The sequence below is a fragment of the Lepisma saccharinum genome, chromosome 5 (assembly GCF_977018435.1).
Source record: "Lepisma saccharinum chromosome 5, izLepSacc3.1, whole genome shotgun sequence".
Taxonomy (NCBI): domain Eukaryota; kingdom Metazoa; phylum Arthropoda; class Insecta; order Zygentoma; family Lepismatidae; genus Lepisma; species Lepisma saccharinum.
This window is the reverse complement of record NC_139233.1, coordinates 97,483,251-97,502,375: the sequence shown is the minus strand read 5'-3', so window position 1 is coordinate 97,502,375 and position 19,125 is coordinate 97,483,251.

Genomic DNA, 19,125 nt, shown 5'->3' with positions numbered 1-19,125 from the left:
ACCAGCATGCCTATGAACTTGTTCGGTTTCAAAAAACAGATCATCATGGAAACTGCACCGTCCATACCAGATCATGAAGTCTTACCTTCCGTGTTACCTAAACTCAACGGTCTGTTGATCATTCACCTCAACAGCATTTGGACGAAATTGGATGAAGACGTCGGCAAAACTATTTACATCTTCAACAACAATTTACATTTTTACGAAATTCCGATCGGTGGGAAACTTCAAATCACCGTGAATCCGGAAAACGTAGGCGAAATCAAAATATCTACCGGCAAGAACATTTTTCGAATCAAGCACGACAAGATGCTTTCTAACATTACGTACGATGTTTCCGCAGGAGATTATCTTTACGTTCAACTACTCGGAGATTACGACAAACTCATTCCTCTCTTCGTAGAATTACGAATCACCTATCCTATTATAAATAACCGTTAACAAAATGCCTAACGACATTTTCGGCCACACCAAGCGTGTAGACCACGCAGAAGAGATGCTCAAGCTCGACGTTCGAGTTAAAAAGTTGAGGAGCGATTTGATCGCTTTGCAGGAGACCTTAAACAAAAGTTTAGGGTCGGAGATCGCTACGCTCCAAACGCAATGTGTCGATCCTATTCTGAAAATCGATTCCGAACTGAAAACGCTAATAAAAAATTATGTTGACGTACCTTCTTACGACAACGTTCAAAATATACAGTTGAGCGTGGATTCGCATCAAAATGATTTGGCCAAATTACAGCAATTTCAATCGAAATATTTGGAAAAAATGAAACTCGAAATCGAAGAACGAACTTCCGCAATTGAAAAGAATTTCTCTGAACTTCAAACCGTCGTGAATGATATCGATGTAGAACGCTTGCATGTCGTCGTTTCTAAATTACAAGAAGAATTCACCAGCACGTTGGAAGAAATTAAATCCAAGTTACAGACTTTGGAAGATACCATGACAAACCTACCATCGTCAGACGAACTGCAGGTCATCGGTAAAAGCGTTGCGAACATAAAAATTCAATTGGAAGCTTATCAAGATTTCGAACACATTCAAACGACCATCGCTACGCTTCAGGCATCTTTGGAGTTGATCAACGAAGAAATTAAAAATATTCACGTTCAAGCAAGCGCGTTGACGAGTATTCAGGACACGTTGAGCACGGTTCAGCAGAAGATCGAATATTTAGAAAATTTGAACGTCGAATCGTTCACCCTGAAAAAAATGAGTGACCTCCAAGCATTAAAACAAATGCTAAATTTGTCCGTCGAGTATGTAAAAATTCAGGAACTGGAAGTCGACAAACCTTACACGATAACTTCCGGTTCAATTGTTTCTACCCAGTATGGTCCGAAGGTGCGTCTGTTGCTCAACGGACAATACAGTCTATTTTTACCAGATCGATACGCTATCATGTTATCCGACGAGAAGCTAGCTATTTTAATCGAGAACAAAACTCGAATCGTGTACAATGGGACAAAGGAACTTCTTGGTAAGAAAACAAAGCACGTAATAGAATTTGTGTAACGGGCTGCGCGGAGTATATAAAATAACATACTTTGAAAAAAAAATTACACGAAACAAAAACAAATATCAGAACATTTATATAAATAACATACCGTAAAAAAAAATGAAGCCCAAGGGTGTCGTGTAGCAGATACCATATTCGAATCTGAAAACGCTGGGTGCCCTCGATGGGTTACTCACCATGAAACAACGCGAGAAGAAACGTTCTTGCTTGTCCAAAGGACACGGAATGAAATTGCTGCTCAGTACTCCACAATTGAGACGGTTGCAGCGTTCGCGAAAACAGCAAAAGACAGGGGGGTTCATATTCAGCATCCCGGCCATCCTGGCAGCATTGGGGGCCGTTGGAAGTTTAGCTGGGGGTAGCGCCGCCATCGCGAAAACCGTCATCGACTCGAAGAAGAACAAGGTGGAAATGGAAGAACAGAAACGTCACAACCTGGCCATGGAGAAGAAAGGGGTGAAGGGCGTGATGAAAAAGTTTAAAAAAAAGAAACAGCACTCACCAACCGAGACATTGAATCTCTGATCAAACCATTACAAATTAAACACTTCATAGGCGTTTTCATGTCCGACTCGTTACCTTCAACCGTTAAAAGAAGAGAATGCGGAGTAGTCAACTTGGACCGTCAAGAAAATCCAGGCACGGATTGGATATGTTACCACAAAAATGACAAAGTATTCGTTTTCGATTGTTTCGGAGGTGTTCCACCTACAAATTTAGTCAATTATCTGAAAACAAACAAAACCTCTATATACTACAACGACGAACGCATTCAAAATTTCGGAGACGTGAACTGCGGTCATCTCTGTCTCTCCATGCTCGCCTTTCTCTCTAAAATAAATAAGCCGTCGGTGGAAGATTTCCAGAAAGCATTGTGGAATCTGAAACAGCATCACGATGGGCGTGTTCCATCTCAAGAGCGAATCTTCGATCTTGAAACTGACGCTGCACGACGACATCGTCTATCCTAAATACGTAGCTCTGCGTGCATTCTACAGCATGTACCTCATACCTAACGTCACGCATCACAACAACAAAATTAGCGTCGGGAGCGAACATATCGTCGTCACGCCAGGTCAATACAATCTTTCTACTTTGCAAACTCAATTACCCAAAGGCACGTACCTTTCTCAAAATTCGGTCACGCACAGAGTCGAAATCGTGTCGGCGACGGAGACCGTGGACCTGGGCACCATAGGAGAACTTTTGGGTTTCGAGAACGACACCAAACTCGAAGCTGGCATCAAGCACACGGGTGCAAACATTACTAAATTTCTAGCCATCGAAACTTTGAACGTACACTGCAACGTAGCGGAAGGCATGATCACCAAATCCTCGGACGGGTTGCTGGGAAGTCACAAGCAGACGGGAATCATAGCCACGTTCAAACCCAGTTCCAATTCATGGAACCGATCATCTACACACCCTCTTCGCCGATCTATTTTCTAGTATGTCGCAACCTCATAGACAACATAGAGTTGGTGGTGACGAACGAGAAAGGAGAGGTGGTGGATTTCGCAGGTGCAACGACCACTGCCGTCGTGGAGATCAACGTATAATAAATAACACACATAGTGGAAATGGAGCAAATAGAAAGTTACGAATTGCAATCTTTCCCTCCCAACCGTCGCACGTTCGCCAATCTCAACGAAGCGAACCGGGAGATCGAATATGACGTGGACGTAGGCGATGGGTTCGTTCATCCTCACAGAGCGGACCTCTACCTTCAATTCGACGTGGTGAAGAAGGAAAGCGGAGAAGCGTTTCCGCCCAATGCCAATTTGAAACTCGTGGACAAGTTCGGGCCTCACCTGTTCTCGCAGGTGGAGGTGAGGAAACACAACACCGCCATCGACAGAATCGATCATCCAGGCATCACGTCGACGGCAGTGGGAACATTGAAATTATCCAAAACGGACGCAGCATACTATCAAGCGGGAGGATTCGAAGCGGGAACCAAAATATCGACGAGAAGTCACATGGTGCTCTTTCCCATGCGTCTGCTTCCGGGATTCTTCTCGGACAACAAGGAGATCATGTGGAAGGGAGGAGTGAGAGTCACATTTCGAAGAGCGGCCAACGACAACGACGCACTGATGCGATACACCAACTTGAACGCCGACGGCACGCCGATAGCCAACACTTTACCCAAAGCAGCCAAGTGCGTCATCCGGAGCATGGAGTTGAGAATGCCGGTGGTGGAATACGAAACGAACTACGCCCTCAAGTACAAAGCGGAGATCTTGAAAAGTCCTCAGGTGCCGATTCACTTTCACGGTTACCAGTGCATACAAAAATTACCGTCCGGAAGTCACATGGAATTTGACGTGACGACGCAGTTCAACAACATACAGTTCGACATGCCAGATTTCGTCAATGTACTCTTTCAGACCGGACGCGATAACAATCAGGAAAAAGATTCCAGCAAGTTCGACGACTCCAAGATCAAAAATGTTTATCTCAAGAATGGAAAGAACGAAGTGTTCCCGCGCGAGAATTACAACCTCGACATGACCAAAGATGATTATCTAAAACTTTACGAAGCTTACACCGCTTACAAGAGGGTAACGGAGGGAAACGTCGACATGTACTACACGCCCAGCGAATTCAAAACCCACAGACCCATGTTCGTCATCAACACCACAAAAAGGAAGCAGGTGGTGGTCAACGATCGCACCAACATCAAGGTCGTCTGCGAGTCCATTGCCCGAGGATACAGTGTGCAGCGTCATCCTGATTGCAGAGAAGTCCTTCGCGTACGACGTGAAGAACGAGAGGGTCACGGAGCAGTTTTAAAATTCATAAACAAATTGCCACATGCTAAAAAAAAATCAACATCCAACACATTTTAGGTTATATAAAATTTGTGAAAACCTTAAAATACTGAAATATTAAAACAAACAGAGTCCCTTGTAGGTTAGTTCGGTGCGTAAAAGATTGTAAATAAAAAAAAATGATAGGTTAAGTTATATCACTTAGGATCGTAAAAAAATTAAAAAATCGTAAGAAAAAAAGATAGGTTAAGTTGTATCACGTAAGATCGTGATATACCTACCAAGTGCGAGTGGGAAAAAAAGTGGTGCAGTGAAAATTTGTACTGAAACATCGCTGAACGCTAAAACATCGACAAAAATTGTCAAAATATTTCAAAATCTGATATTCAATTGATAAAAAAATGGGATACTTACAAAGTGCTACTTTGAACCGGTCCAATTACACTACGAACATTCCAGGGAACCATGTAATTTATTTTCAAACTGTTGAAAAATCTAAGAAAATAAGAGGTGGTTGGATTGCAAGCCCCTCTCCCTCTCTTCCTCGGTAAGCTAGGATTAAAATTGTAGCTGAACCAGTATGCAATATGTGCCCACTGAGATTGGCCAATATATGTCTCTTGGCTGCTGCATCATGTAAATTTTTGTAGCTAGTTGTAAAATATGTGACTACAAACCTGTAAACTCATAACAATAACTTCAAGTGAAATAGTTTAGCTGCAATTGGTAAAAAGCCAAAATTTCTGTTGTTTTTCTTAAAAAAAAGCCTGCTTTTTATAGAAATAAGAAACAGTTCATTCAAAGAGCTAGCTTTTTTTCAACTCTATAATCTCACAAGAAAACTTGGCATGTTATGCAGTAGGTTGTTGGATAGCCCAGAATGCCAAAATTTCATCTTCAGACATTGGTCAAATCACAATTTCCCGATAACTTATCGATCAATTTTTACATTGTTGCAACGTTTTTATTTTCAAATTAAATGGCTTGCAAATTTGTGCAATATTCCTGATTGTTGATTGATTGAATTGGCTTATTTTACTTTGTATTTCTGCCACTTTTGACTAATCGCAAAGATGGGGATGCTGAAATTGATCAATGAACACTCACAATACCTATTCCAGGCTTCGGTCAGAGTAGTTATGGTACCGCGTTGATTCCGATAAATCAATTGATTTGAAAAGATCGATCAAAGATCAATTGATGATGTAGTTGTGTGGGCAAGCAAGGGGTATTGTTGTGAGCGATGACGTTATAAAATGGGTGGAGTGTAATTTGTGAGGATGATTTTGATTTGTGTGACGTCATAAAATGGGCGGGGTTTAATTTTGTGAGGAGGATTCTGATTGGTTGTTGGGGAGGAGGAAAAGTATTCGGGTTTTTCCCGGTGACGGTTGGTCGGAGTTTCCGGCGTCTGAAAACAGATGGCGTTGATGAGGCTTTTAAGTGGTGCGGTGAATGTTAAGTGCCTTTCTTGGACAATGGGGTTTGTTGAGTATTGTTTCGAGGAAATGTTGTGAGAATTAATGGATGTGGTTTGGGTATTGGGTTTGGAAGGGTAATTGCTTTTGCATTCCTGAAATTCTGAGAATTTGGGTACGTGTTTTTGTTGTTTGAAGACAGATGGCGTTGATGATTCTGAAATTCTGGGAATTTGGGTACGTGTTTTTGTTGTTTGAAGAGAGATGGCGTTGATGAGTCATTCCGGGGAAGGTGGTGTTTTTCTCGGGCGGCCGTTGATGAGTTTGAAATTCCTGGAATTGGGTGTGGTCTGAAAAAACATGTCCTAACATGTTTTAAGTTTAACTTTCCAGGGTGCCTGTTTGAAGTATGTTTAACGGAAATCGTGACGTAGAAAGAAGAAGGTATAAATAGAAGGGATACAGGATAATAGTATCATGTGAGGATGGATGTGTTCGGTACAAGACTGTCTGATAATGGTGTGAATTTCTACGAGGTTAGCTTCGAGGAGTTCTGGGAACTTGTTCGATCTTGCGGCGACCTGGACAACGATCCAACGGCCCTGCATCGGGTGCTGAGTTATTTCCCGTTTATGTATGTAGCGATACCTGAATCTCCCTGGTGTGGATGTTACCTGTTCAGCGGATTAGGAAAGGAGTCCATCATCACTGCGAGACGTTGTAGTAGATAGAAGAGAGGAAAAGAAGAGCGGACGAGAGAACAGGATTTCCAGGTCACGGGTGTATGTGCGAACTAGGTCGCAGGAAGGAAGAGAACAAGATCGGTGAAGCTTTGAAGCAGAGAGTGAAAGAGTGGCTTTCATTGCTGGCAGACAGAAATTTCTTGTGGTGCTCTGGCTGTGATCGTCCTTTGTTACGTAAATTAGAAGGACATCCCTATTTCCCTGTGGTTCCTGCATAAGGTTTCGGCGTTCGCTGACGTCTGTTCCCCGACGATCTTCAGGCTGTTCCTTTATCGCCGATACCTGGGACGCCGTCACCTACAGTATCCGATTACTTTACCTTTTATGACGTAGGAGAGTGTTTACTCACCACGTCTGCTGGACTCACGCCGAGACGTATGTTATCAATTACGTATCAGTGAATTCGAGATACAGAACATACAGAAAGTGGCCTATTGGATTACGTCAGACTCCGGAAGAATTAGTGACAGCAGGATTTTACTATTCAGGCTTTAGCGACAGAGTATTATGTTTTCATTGTTCGTACGGGCTTTGCGATTGGACATCTAAAAATTGTCCGTTTCTAGGACATTACATGTTGGTACCCCAGTGTCCTTTTATACAGAGTATTGCGGCGTTACATCGTAACTCCAAGAGCTGCAAGTATTGCGACAGTATAGAGACTCCTGAGAAAACGTCCGATAAACCTAGTGTGGATTCTGTGTGCAAAATATGTTTTCAGAATCCTAGCAGTGTTGTAATTCTCCCGTGTAGACATTTTGTTTCCTGCGGATCCTGTGCTTCCCAATTGGACAAGTGCGCCGTATGCCGGGGTAGCTTTGAAGATACGTTGACAGTTTTCACCTGATGCCCAAAATGGATGTCTGTTTTTTGGACGTTCAAGGTCTTCGAGGAGCAGGAGGAGAATTTGTGTGGAAAGAAGTCGGAATTTTAAAATTTCCTTTTGACAATGCATTTGACTGTTTAGTGAAATCTCCATATGGTTTACGCTTTTTGAGTGAAAAGTATCGGCGAGTGAATTACTGGCTCCGTACCAACAAACACGGTCTCAACTGGGGAGATGGATGTCTACCGTATGAGAAATCAGGAGATTTGTTATATGTTGTGCTTGTGAATCAAATAGTGTACATCAAAGGTACAGAGAAAGTGAAATGATTTGAAAAATTACTTGGAGAAAAAGGTATGGGTAAAATATCCGTACGTAACATCGAAGAACTTGAATGTCCAAAATTGAATAGTGTGAAAAACATTTCAGGAAGATGCAAAGAACATAGCAAATGTGAAAATTTAAAAAAAAAACCTGTGCAGTTGAAAATGTCTGGAAGATGTACAGTTTCTATTGTAATAAGTACAAGAAATAAAAGAGTTTTTTTTTAAATATACAAATGTTTTATTTACAATGGATAATATGGATATAGGTTTACAATACATAGAATAACACAAATGTTGTATTTACAATTGAATATGAAAGGTTTACAATACCTGAAGGGTTATATTACAATACATAAGATAACAATACACAGAAAGAACAATGGTTCATTTACAACATCAGATACATGAAAGTAACAGAATTTATTTACAATGTCAATGTCTGTCCAAGATTGTTCTCAAGATATATTTCAATCATCAGTTCGTTGTACCAAAGAATATAAAAATAGTTCACTAAATTGGGCAATTCTTTTTTTTCTGAAACCATATTGTTCTTGATACAATATACAAAAGCCTCCATTTCGGGTTGCAATTTATGATAACGTTCGTTCTTTAATTTCTGCAGAGGCCAAAAAAGGTTACACAAAAATAAGTGTAGTTCAGAGGCTGTGAAAATAAAAGCATCGGATGAATGATGCTGATACATCGAGATACAACGTTTCCCGAAAACATTTACACCACTGACGGTGATATTTCCCGTAACCAAGTAATTGAATCGACGACCTGTTTCGACGTAATTCAGTAAGTCAGATTTCAAAGCCCACAGTTCTCTAATCTGCTTAGAATCTATGCGTGCGGGTGATCTCCCCTGTTGAGAAAACTCCCACACCAAATTGAAAGGGGATTGCTTTTCGAATCCTTTTGCTACGAACTTGTTTTTCTCCTTGTTCAGAAAATATGTGTTAGCAAGATAGAGATCTAAACATACCTCTACCTTGTGTAGTCCAGGACATTCGATTGTATCTGGGGAAAAGCCGATCTCCCTACGCCGTTTTATGAAATCACAGTCTGTAGTCACATCTATTCCCTCGTCCATCGGCTCGTTCTTGATGGAGACAGTTTCGATTTTGAGGGGTTGCACATGTTTGGGAGTTTTACGTTTGGAAGCGTCATCCTGATTGGTCATGCGTTTCACTAGTTTGTCGTGTTTTTCCATTGTAGAATCCCTAACAGGCTCCATGATGTTTTCACTGGAGCTGTCTCGACGGCACTGAGAGAAAGATACAGCAACACACATTTATATAGATTTTTTCATAACACGACACCGGATCGCGTGGATAGAGCAACACGATTGATCCCCTCTCGGGCACTTGCAATGGGGTAAACATTTGAAGATCTGATGAAAACGGTGTAGGATATATCCATCTTTATTGACACCGGGAGGAAATGCTTCAATAAAATCCTTGGTCGTAACAGGGCGTGCTTTGTAATAAGCATACACGCAACAGTAATGTCCGCACATCGTGGCCAATACCCCCTGTAAGGGAATGTTGTTGTAAGTCCAAACCGAGGAATGACGGTTCAGGAAAGTTACGAATTCTGGATAGAAAGGATGAAATCTGTATGAATCGAAATATTCAGCCATATTGTTTTTGCCAAAATAGATGGCCACCCAGTGTGTACCCTGGAAGTTGGAAGTGTCAGTGTTTGCGATTATCAAGGCAGGGGTAGGAAACGTCCGAGGTAAAAAATCTCTCGAGTAAACACCGTAGAAAATGTTCTTGGTGGAACAGTTTCGAGATAGAATCTCCCTGATCTGCGACTTGTTCATGCTGCCTATGTTTTCGAAAACGTAAAATGAGAGTACAGTGTTCTGTTATTTCTATACTCTCAAGATGATATTCTTCTAACATTTGGGGGGACGGTTGCGTGTCAACAGGTTTGGCAGACAGTACTTCCAAAGAATCACTATTATAAATATCATCACAGGTTATCAGTTCTATGAGTTTTCCCATCTCACGTTACATATGTTTTCATATGTTTATAATAATATCTCTGTCTTTGGTCATTTCTATGAGTCCTGGGTAATATCTGGCGTCTGGCAGTCGTGGAAGCAAACGTGTGTCAACAGGTTTGGAAGATGTCACTTTCGAAGAAACACTATTATGATTAATATCACGGGTTTTCCGTTCGGGTGGATTTTCCATCACAGGTAGTATAATGTCTACATCAGAACTGTCTCGATAACACTGCGAGCCAGAAACACGAGCACACATATTTATAGACAATTTGGTCTCACTGATGGAGGATAACACTTCTGTCTTTTATTATATCTACTGCACATTCGAATTCAGCATACAGAAGGCATGTTATATTTTCCGACAGCTGGGGAGAAAATTGCATCTCGGCTCCGATGATACCTTGTTCCTGGAGACTGATGTGAGTAGTGGGATTTACGGTACGGAGAGGACAGAATTTTTCAGAAAAGAAGAGCTCCTCTCATGCAGATTTGGCTACACTTAAAACTTGCTCAACATGTTCATATGAGTTTTTTGCTCAAGTGTAGCACCCTGTCTAATCCAAGATTTTTGTAAAAATGCCCTTCGGAAAGTATGAACCCCCCTCAAGCAGATTTGCCCACACTTACAAAAGTTGCATCAGCCAGATTTTTGTCCATAAACTTGTCAAAAATTAGCTACACCTGAAATTAAGCTAAAACCCATACCTACCTATACATATTTACTTCAGGTTTAAGTTCAATTAGATACCAGGTTCAATTTTTTTTATCTATATGCAGAGCTTTTTTAGAATAGCAATGACCTTGTTATGTATTGATTTTTGCTTCCCGAGCTTTGCGCGCAAACATTGCAAGGTAAAAGCAAATTAATTGCTTCCATGTTTTTTATAATCTTTTGATCAGTCCCATGTTTCGGCCAGCAATAAATTATTGCATGCCCGGGAGTTGTATGCCAGCAGATATAATCTATATTGTGTCTTTTCAGAGAGAAATAATATATTATCCATTATCAAAGAGAAATTCCTTCTGTATGCCTGGGAGATTATATCTGTTGACATAACCTGTTCTGTGCCTTTTCCGAGGGGAATTACATGTTATTTATCATCAGACTTAAAGAGAAATTCTTATCTACACTGTCATGGAAAATTACTTACCATCCATCATATTGAGGAAATTCCTAATATTGCCTTCTGGATATTTGTCGTACAAACTGAATTGTATTAAGGTTTGGTCTTGTCCTAGAACTTGCAAAACATTGCATATTTGCTGTATTTAAGCTTTTGGCAGATGTGCTGTTAAATTTGGGTAGGTAAAAGCTTTTCTGCCACGAGCAGAGGTGCTATAAAATTTGGGTAGGTAATATATTTTCTGATGGCAAAGTGTTGGTATTATTGCTTTGTAATCAAGGGGCTTCTGTGTTTGAATCGGGCCTCTAGAATTGCTCTGTGACCCTCTCATTTCTTACATCATAAACATATGATTTTTCACCTATGAGAATAACACTACATATGGTGTCATCAGGTAATGCCTCATGGAATTCACAGATAATTTTAATGTTTGTCCTGTCATTCACCACAACTTGTTTCCTTTTTGAAGTGTTAATTACAAACATGGGTCTCTGTGCTTTGAATTCATCTGGTGTGTAATACATGTCAGTATTGCGAGTAGTGACCCTCTTGAATGCCGAAAATGCCTCATATAATTTGAGGAAATCATCCTTGGACATGTCTAAATTGTAATTTTCTCTAGGAAAAACCTCATTTCTGCCATTTTTAAGATATATGTTCTTGATGTTGCAGTTATCAAATTTACTTGAATTTTTTTCCTGATTATTGTGTCTTCCAGTCTGAAACAATACTACTACAAAATCCGGCATGTCATATTGTATACTGGAGAATGAATTTGTAGCATCAAACTCATAATAAGTACCAGCGGCGGGCTTCTGTACACATTGATATGTATAAAATTGTAGAGGAATTTGTGGATTTTTTATTATATCTGCTTTGTGTTTAAGAGCATAACTGGCCTCATATTCAACAACAGGGATTCTTAACTCCATAGTCTGAATAATGCATTTGCCTGCATCTGGTAAGGTATTAGGCAGAGCTTCCCCTGTAGAGTTTAATGTGCTGTACCTCATCAAAGCATTGTTATCATTTGCAGCTCTTCTAAATGTGATTCTTAAACCACCCTTCCACATAATTTCTTTGTAATCTGAGAAGAATCCTGGCAACAGGCGCATGGGGAACAGCACTGTGTGATTTTTAGATAATATTTTCTCACCAGTCTCAAATCCACCTATTTTGTAGTAAGAAGCCTCGGTTTTGGATAATTTTAATGTGGCCAAAGCTGTGGAGGTAATGCCGGGATAATCCACTCTGTTTATAACAACACCATGCTTTCTGATCTCAATTTCAGAGAATAGATGCGGCACAAAATTATCAACTAATCTTATATTTGAATTTGCCGGATAATCTGTTCCATCGAGCTTTACAACATCAAATTTGATGTATAGATCTGCTCTGTGGGGGTGTATAAATCCATCCCCTACATCAAGATCAACCTCAATCTCTGTGTTGGGTTGATTTAAATTTGCAAATGTCCTCCTGTTTGGGGGGAATGATTGCAGCTCATAACTCTCAATATTTTCCATTGTATGTATTTTTATTTAAATATTAATCTCTATGATTGCAGTTGTTGTGGCTCCAGCAAAATCAACTAATTCTTCTTTTTCATTAGTGACCATCAATTCAATATAATCTATTCTATTATGACACACAGGAAAATATAATGTTGGGGATGGATTGTAGATGATTGGCTCCAAGAATTCAGAATTAGGTTTGAATGTTGCAATGATGCCGGTTTGTTTGTGAGTGCCTATGCTATTTGATTTGGTGATCATACCCTCAGCCACATTGCAGTGAATATTCAGAGTCTCTATGGCTAAGAATTTAGGTATATTCATAGCAGTGTGTTTGATGCCTGGTTCAAGTTTTGTGTTGTTCTCAAAGCCTAACAGCTCTCCTATAGTACCCAGATTCACTGTTTCTGTGGCAGATACAATTTCTACTCTGTGAGTGACAGAATTTTGACTTAACACCACACCTCTGGGTAATTGAGCATTTAGAGTGGACAGATTATATTGCCCTGGAGTGATGACAATTTTTTCATCCCCTACTGCAATTGTGTTGTTGTGATGTGTAATATTAGGGATTAGGTACATGCCATAAAATGCTCTGAGGGCTATTGTTTTGGGATACACTATGTCATCATGCAATTTGAGTTTCAATATTGAATTTTGGCTGGTGAGATGAAATACCCCCATGATGTTTTAAATACCACAAGGCTTTTTGAAAATTTTCAATTGATGGTTTATTTATTTGAGACATATATCCAAGAACTGATAAACACAAATGTCCACAATTAACATCTTTGAAGTTTTGAACACGGGCATTATTGTAATAAAGATTAGATGATTTTAAATATTTTATTAAATTTTCAGGTGGAACACCTCCAAATGAATCAAATACAAATGCCTCATTTTTTAAATATTTAAGATAACAAATCCAGTGAGTGCCCTGATTTTTGAACTTATCCAAATTAACAATGCCACACTCTTTGTTGAGTGGTTGTTCTGGTAAAGAATCAGACTTGTACACACCTCTAAAATGTTTGATGGCCAGTGGCTTGATTAAAGCTTCAATATCTAAATTTGTAAGCGGCTCTTGTTTTTTTTAAACTTATTCATGGCTCTCTTAACACCTTTGCCTTGTTTCTCAATGGCCAGGTTATGGCGCCTCTGCTCATCTAATTCTGCCCTATTTTTCTTGGCATCTATTACTGTTTTTGCTATGGCAGCTGATCCCCCGGCCAAGCTCCCCACAGCCCCGAGAGCAGCTAAGATGGCAGGGATGGTAAATATAAATCCCCCCACATGTGATTTTTTTCTAGATTGTTGTAATTTTTTTAATTGGGGGGTACTAAGTAACAATTTCATACCATGCCCCTTTGCAATACAAGAATTTTTTTTCTTGCGCTGCTTTTTGGTCAAAAGGCTATCAATAGGCCCAAGAGATTTGAGACCTGCATAAGGTATTTGATACATAACACCCTTGGCCTTCATTGTAGGTTTATTATATATATATTCACAACCCCCACCCCAATTTTTGTTTGGTGCTCATAGCTATGGTGGTTCCCAATGCTGCTATTTTTTCACTTAAAGAAGCATCTTTGCTTACAAATCTGCCAAATGCAGCCTCTTCTAATTTCTTGTCTGCAACATGTCTCTTGTGAAGATCAGAATGTGTGTTGTATGCTATGTCATGGTCTCTACAAGCAGCATCTAGGGGATTAACACCAGGATCACCTCTGTTTAATCTATGGTCCAATTTTGTGCCTGGACCACAATACTGATAACCTGGAATGTGTAGTTCAAATGGCAACTTGTTTATAATGTCATTAACAAGGCCCCGACCCTCAGAAATATTTCAAAATTTAGGTGGTAGAGTATTAACAATTTTTATGAGATATCCAATCCCCTTAGTGTCATTCACTATAAAATTAGACAATTTTGTGCTTATCATGTCCATAATTCCAACCTTTTCATTGTAAAAATTGTGGTTCCCAGCATTTTCCTCCCCAGCTATCACCAATAACCTATCTACAAGTTTCCTGACATCATCAACCCACACAAATTCTTTAGGCAGGGTGTTGTATTGTTTGATTCCACTGCCAGTCTTGATTTGTGACCATATGGGCTTGATTAAATTATTGTATTTTGCCCCACTGCTCGACTTGACTCTTTTTTGTGTGGGATCATTGTTCTGGTATAGAGCATCTGATTTTATTAATATTTCTTTGTAATAATCATAATCTTGATCTGTATAGCTGCCAGGTCTCTTCCTTGTCATCAGTTCCCACAATCCAGGTGTGCCGGGATACTTAACAAAAGCACCTTTTTCTCCGAGACGAGATTCTGAACATACAATTATATCATCTCCCATAAATGTTACTCTGAAATTGCCAATTCTATGAATGATGCTTCCATCACGCTCTGTGTCAGCAAATAAGCCAAAAACCTCATCTTTATTGTCTTTAGGTGTGGTTAAATATTTTTGAGCAAGAAGACCCAATTCAATAGGATCCTGAGTGGCTTCAATTCTTCTAGGAGCAATAGGACTAGGTGTATGAATACTGGAAAGTGGGGTGAATGGATAATCTAATATGTTCCTTGCAGCTACAGGTACAAGCTCTGTGATCAAATTTTGATTTTGCTCTGTAACAGTTTTGATATTCTTACCTAATTCACCAATAGCATCAATTATGGGCTGTTCTGTTTGTTTGTGTTTTTCATAAATTCCCCGGTTCTCTGATTTCCATCCCTTAAATCTTTTTACAAGATAATCTCTTAATTTAAGATCATCAATTATTGGCCTTTTCATGTTTATTTATATATGTTTCAATGTCTAGAAAATTGTTGATTTTATTTCTGTATTTGCCACTATTGGGTGTTTTTGTCATATCAATTGTGACAAACCCATAACTGTCCTGGTTCCAGCACCTGCTGCAAAATTTAGAAAAATCATTGTAGCTCAAGTCCCCACCTACATATTCATCATGTATGTGTTTGAGGTTGGTATGGTCTTGATGAAACACACACATAAAATTGCTATTGTCTCGGATCAGTTGCTTGGGTATTTTTGAAAAAGTCTGTGCCAGCTAGAAGCAATCAATGTTTTTGTGCCGGCTCTGTGTGAAGAAATTTCTAACCTTGTTTTGATTATCCAGTATAATGTCATCAAACACAACAACAGAATTATCGAGACATTCATGGAGTGGCTTAACATCTGGTTCAAAAGTGGCAATATCCAATCCATCATATAGCTTCATCAACTGCTGATATTTTAATTGTTCCAAGCTCTTAGAGAAGACATACAAGTGCCTGTTTTTCCAGTCTAACCAGTTGGGTGCCAATAAAAAATTATCAACCATTAGTGTAGTTTTACCACAAGCAGATGGCCCAACAATAAGACACCTAATATTTTCAGGCAGCAATTTTCCATTTCTCTTATTCTGTTGTTCAGGTTCTGGCAGCCTCTTTATAACATCCCAGGTGCTCATATTATTATTTTGTTTGCATCGATCCAGCTGTGTTCTGGAAGTCCCAGCCATTTGACAAGTAACTTGTTGCCTTTTCTGCGGATAATTTTTTCTATGAGATATGTGTCAGGCTGTTTAGTTTTGCTGAGCTCTTGTTCATAGAACCTGCCTTTGAGAATTTCTCCTCGGTGATCCTTTATTATATATGTGTTAAAGGTCCCAGGTTTAATTTGAACCACTGTAAATAATTCAGTGCTCCAGTTTCTTGTAAAGCCTCTTTTGAATAAGTGCTTATATTTGCTGATTCTTACTTGATCCCCCACCCTGTATTTGGCCTTTCTTATTGTTGGCTGGTATCTAGGATAATAAACAGTCCTGATCAATTTTTGCTCATCAGATGAAGTTACTTCAGAGGGTTTCATGTTGATTGTGGAATGGACAGAATTGTTATATTTTTGTAGAAGTTCTGGAAGAATATTAATCCATTTATAATTACCTTGAAGTGTAAATTGTTTATACATAAGATTTTTTAAGGTTCTGTTGAATCTCTCTACAATTGAGGCTTTGAGATCACTGTAACTCGAATAATGTTTTATTGCCTGGCTTTTAATAAATTGTTGAAACACTGAATTATAAAATTCTTTGCCATTATCTGTTTGCAAATAGCGCGGGGATCTTCCACTCTGATTGATGATTGTCCTAAGGGCTTCTGTAACACATGCCCCAGTCTTGGATTTAAGTGGCAGAGCCCAGGCAAATTTTGAAAATGTGTCTATCACAGTGAGTAGATACTTGTAGCTCTTGTTGATTTTGTCTAAGTTTTTCAACTGCCCACTTGCCATTTCAATCAAGTCGCTCTGCCATAAATCATCTATGCTTTTTGTGACTACTGGGAGTCTCTTAAAATTATGTCGGGCCTGTCTGTGTAATTCATCAACAATAATTTTTCTGGACATAATATGTAAACAAAAATATTGCAACTATAGGGTGTTCAGCAGCTGATACTGCAGGATTTTCTAAATATAATTTGTCCCCTATTGTATTTTAAATTCCAAAGAGCCATCATCTTCAGTATAGGCTGTGTCTAATGTATTGGGATCTGTAAAATCCTCCAATTCTACACTGGTGATTTTCACTTTGTTCTCAGCATTTGTTATTGATAAGTGATGTGCCTGTGGTTGATGCCAATATTTGATTTTGATTGGTCTCAATGTGCCCCCAACAAAAAATTGGTAATAAAATTGTGCAGGGGACAGCATATATATTTTGCCACCTGGTGTAAATGGAGAATCATATTCTTTGTTGGGGATGCTGTACAATTCAAGAATTACTGAATGTTTTGGATTCTCGATTATGCCTGTTATTTCCTTTTCTGCTGTGAGCAATCTGGTTGTTACAGATTCAAGGTGCTCATTGATGGTCCTAACAATCTCTTCGTGCCCCGGCTTGATTCTTATGTCAATAGCAAGTTTCTTGTATTGTTGCACAATTTCTTGTAGCTGGGTGGCAAAAACAGACAGAGCATTTGCTTGATTGGATTCCATGGCCCCTAGCTGTTGCTTGATATTAGCTACAATTTGTTGCAAATTTTCAACAATTGCCAATTTTGAATTTTGAGCAGTAAGATCATGGACCTGTCTTCTGATATCCTCAAACAGGGCATGCAGTTCATTAATATGTTGATTTGTTGGTAGAGTGGCCACTGTCTGTGTGAGATGTTTGATCTCTGCCTGGATATTCTTGATATCTTCTGATTTCAATATGCGATTCACTGCTCTCTTAATATTTTTAAGTTCCTGTGATGTGGGCAAATTTGATACTGTATTTTGCAAAAATTCAAGTGCCAATTTTACATTGTTTAATTCAGAATCATCAGCCACATTTTGCATAGCATTTTGGAGCAGGGCTATATCTGCCTGAGAGGGTGTGGATTGTTGTAAAATTTCAAGTTTTGTTTGGATATCATCTATCAAGTGATGAAAATGAGATAGTTCAGATTCAGTGTTGAGGTTTTCAAGCTTTGTGATTTGTTGCTGGACACTGACAAGTGTATCTACAATCCCAGGCAAGTGGGATTCTCGTATATTTGCCAAATCACTTTGCACTGCTGCTATTGTACCTTCAAGATGGGTTATGGAACTTTGAATTTTTCCAAAATCTTCATATGTTTCAAGTTGCAGCTTAATATTTGCTACACTCCGAGTTATTGCATTCAAAGCATCAGAAGATGGCAAGTTGTTCATAAAATTTTCAAGTGTCTCAATTTTTCCTTTAACCTCGGCTATGGCATTGTTCAAGGGGTCCAGATTAGGTATTTGGAGTGACTGAATCTGTTCCTTTAGAGTGGAAATCACTAGATCAAAATCTTCTTGTGATTTTATGCTTTTTGACAATTGTTTGGAGCTGTGCCTGGACATTATTTATCTGCTCTTACAATTGCTGTTTCAATTGCTCAGAGTTGTTAGCCTGGGTCTTAAATTTGGCTTGAAGAGCTGCTACAGCTTCTTCCAAACTTTGAAAATTATCTAATGTGGCCAAATCAGTATATTTCTGAAGCAACAATTTGAGTTCAGAATCAATTTTAAGAAGAGAGTCCATGCATTGTGATTGTAAATTTGTAATTTCTAATTGAAGACTGGCATTGAGTGTGGTTTGTAAAGCTTGTAAATCACTTCTTAATTTCTTGACTCTGACATCAAGCATCAAAATCTCATCACTGTGATCTTCATGTCTTGTATGGCCAAAAATATCATTAGGCATTTTTTGTTTTAGTGGTTATTTATTATTGAATATCTGATTCTTAATTCTATAAAAAAAGGTATAAGCTTGTCATATGATCCAGGGACCTCAATATATAAGCAGTCACCAGCAGAAACAGTATATACAGTGCCAGAAACCATGTTTGAGTGCTTAATTCTGTAAATATTTCTCCCTATTGAAATTTTAACATTACCCTCAGGGGTTGTAATAAATTGCAATTGCCCACCTACAGGTAATTGGTAATGATTTAAATTATTGTTAAATATGTACAATATTTTGCCTGTTTTATCATCAATATCTGTAAGTATGCTGTTCAGATGAATAATTAACAAGCCACTCAGTTTAGACAGCATATCAGAAGAGGGTTGGGGTTTTGGCAGGTCCATAATAACCTGTTTTTTGAACCCTTATAAGTTCATAGGCATGTTTATTTATTTCAAATCATGCTCTGGAATTGGGCATTGTTTCCCACTTTTCAAATCACAATGACCCCATGGTAGAGTATGTATGCCACATGATAAAATGCATCTCTTATCATCATGTGGGTCCAGAGCCACTTTTCTTACAATATTGCTAGTCAATAAGTGATCCACACTCTGAATTCTGGATTCTGATGTTTTGATTGTGCTACATAATTTGAGG